Source organism: Cottoperca gobio, chromosome 11 (assembly GCF_900634415.1).
Source record: "Cottoperca gobio chromosome 11, fCotGob3.1, whole genome shotgun sequence".
In the NCBI taxonomy this organism is placed as follows: Eukaryota; Metazoa; Chordata; class Actinopteri; order Perciformes; family Bovichtidae; genus Cottoperca; species Cottoperca gobio.
Genome location: NC_041365.1, coordinates 10,662,437 through 10,665,740, shown reverse-complemented (window position 1 = coordinate 10,665,740; position 3,304 = coordinate 10,662,437).

Genomic DNA, 3,304 nt, shown 5'->3' with positions numbered 1-3,304 from the left:
TCTCACTTGTTTCTAATGATGTGATCAACCGATTTAACACACTATATAAGCACGTTCAGAGTGCACATGTGAATACCGACAATGGATGAAAACATTTTGAGAGGCAGAGGAGGAAGAGGTGGTAGAAGAGGAGGAGGAAGAGGAGGAAGAGTACAAGTAAGAGGTGATGGAGATATCAAAGCCGAGGAAAAACCAGAACCATCATTTCAGATGCAATCCGGGCAACGATCACAGACCATGTTCTTGTTCATGGCTTGATAATGAGGGAAGCAGGACAAAGAGTAGGTTCTCTGTGGCCACCATCGTGAGGGCATTCAGAGAAGAAAACAGGTACAGTTAGAGATTGTCTGAATTTAATTCTATGGAAAGGCCCCATGAATACATTTTTGTAGATGAAGCAGAGTTTAATCTGATGAAGAGGAGAAGGAGAGGCAGGAACATAATTGGCCAACGGGCCATTGTGGAAGTCCCTGGCCAGCGTGGTGGCAATGTCACCCTTTGTGCGGCCATAAGTAATTGGCGGGTTCTCCAACACCGAGCATCTTCTCACATATATGAGTGGTCTTCGGGATTTTCTGATTGAGGTTCAGGCTACTCATCAGGCCGGGCATCCTATTTATGTTGTAGTTTGGGACAATGTCAGCTTTCACCGTGCAGTCCGCATACGTGAATGGTTCAACATCAACCAGCGCTTCATAAATGTTTGCCTTCCACCATACAGCCCATACACAGGAGTTTTCATCTGCGTGGCGCTGGAGGGTCTTTGACCTGGAACCCCTAACCAGGGTAAACCTCCTACAGGTAATGGCATTGGCCTGAGGTGACATAGGCGTGGATGCTTGTCAAGCCTGGATCCACCATGCCAGAGTTCCCCCCCCCGTTGCTTAGCAAGAGAAAACATTGCGTGTGATGTAGATGAAGTCCTCTGGCCGGACCCAGCACAAAGGCGTGATGCTGCTGAGGCAGAGTGAATCGTACGTTGACCTTTTTTGCAGTTGGTTTTGTAATGTGCTTTACATTGACCTGTAATGTGTTTTTCATTTACGTATGAAGTTTTCTTTGTTATTTGTATAAGTTGGGATAATTGTACTTATGTTTAGTTTTTAAAAAATGTGTTAATTTACAATAAAACTAAATCAAACTACATGCACTGGATGCAGTGTTTGTTTTGTGTAGTGTCTAATGAATGCTCTGTAGGTTTTTCTATTTTGACTGTAAAGTGATGATCTGAAAGCATTGTTTGATTCTGTGGTGTTGTGAATGTGCTTGAGTTTTGTGTTTTGTGTTTAAAGTTTTGAGAAAATGGGTGAAGGTTTCAAGAAATGTGTTTTAGCAATTGTAAAAAACTGTAAATATTATTCTGTCAGTTTCTCAGAGGGAGCCTGTGCTCTGAAAGGTTCACAGTATCAAGCCGTATTCCTAGACTTCCTTGGCTGTAATCAAATCAAATCAAATTTATTTATATAGCCCAATATCACAAATTATACATTTGTCTCAGTGTGCTTTACAGACTGAACAGGTTACGACACCCTCTGTCCTTAGACCCTAGCATCGCACAAGGAAAAACTTCCTAAAAGAAACCCCATAATTAAAGATGTCGTGTGTACAGGATAAACAACATAGTACAAATACAACATTTGACAGAAATAATGTTGTGATCAAAAAAGAGAATGTATGGATGAATCCAGGAAAATGTCAAAAAGGCTTCCCGGTGTCCAGCAGGACCAGGTCAGCAGGCGCAGCCACGATTCCTGATCCTGACGTAAACTTTATCAGTGGCAACCTGCCACATGAGAGCCAGAAACTCCAGGATGATGCCCCGGATGCTGTGTTAGTAACATACATTTACATAAATGCATACAGATAGAGAGGAAGAAGAAGAGAGAGAGGGAGGGGAGGAGAGAGGAAGAGATGGAGGAGAGCAGACAGGTGTCCCCCGGCAGTCTAAGCCTATAGCAGCATAACTAGGATCTGATCCAAGGCAAACCTGAGCCAGCCCTAACTATAAGCTTTATCAAAAAGGAAAGTCTTTAGCCTACTCTTAAATGTGGAGAGGGTGTCTCCCTCTCGAACACAAATTGGAAGCTGGTTCCACTGTAACGGCCCAAGAACAGAAACTCTTAGTTTACTGTATAGCTATGTGCATTTAGTGTATGTATTCTGTATATCAAATGTTTTATATTATAATATTTCCTATTCCATCATGATTATGAAGAACAGATAATAAAAACTTACTCGAACCCTTCTTACACCGTCGTCCTACATGTTTATTCCTCCTCTCTACTGTTGTCTGTATTTGTGCAGTATGTAAATGGAATATCCTTGTATCAATGCCCAAAATAACAACATGGCCATGCTGTGAGGTGTTGTTCAGACAACCAGTGACGAAGAAGTCTACCCCGTGAGGCTGTGTGTGGTGATGAAACACCACAGCAGGGAGTAAATGATGACTTAGTTCACACCTCTTCCCACACTGCCCGAGGCTCAGGCCTGACAGCCATCAACCCGTACACGTGGTCTGTGACTGATAACTCGGCCAAATGCCCAGAACTGGACTCTGATTGTTGGCAAGTCCCCGATACAAGGGACCACTCTTAACTTAGCACTCTTCCTTGAAGAAAGTGCCATAAGGGTTGAATCATCAGTGGGTTTGGCACACAACGGGAGGTCCTCCCACGCACACAATCACTATGAGTGGCTCCAATATGGACTCATTTGATTAGACAAGACGTCACAAGGAGCCACCCACTTTATTTGCTGCGGTTTATGACATGATGTTATTTGTATTCATGCAGGCATTTTTGGGGGACCTGAACTAGATCCATCTATTTACCACCCACTGTTCTCGCTGTGAGACCATAGACTGTATAAAACATGGACATAGTCTCCTTGACGTCACCCATAGGTTTCTGAAGAGCTGGTTGTGAAGCTCAATGTGGGTGGCTCTGGCCGTTGCATTCTTGACAGAGACGACGTCACTAAACACCGGGTTAATCTAAAAATGGGCAAAGAGTTGGATCGTCAGTGGAATTGAGACAGGGCATGGTGATGCAGCAGAGCAGACAGCTAGTGGCTACACATCTGTGACGACACACACCTGTCACGTGTCCGCCTTAATCATGCATATATTCTCCATCCTCAAGTGGCCATTCTAGGAACTGCAGTTTTTGGCACTTCCGCTTCCACTTCATTTTTCAGGCCCGGAGGTTGCCTGTTGTGTGGGAGGCGAGCAAGATGTATAACTTTCACAAGCTGCTAATATTATGGAAAATGAGACAAATATAAACTTGTTATATATGTATTG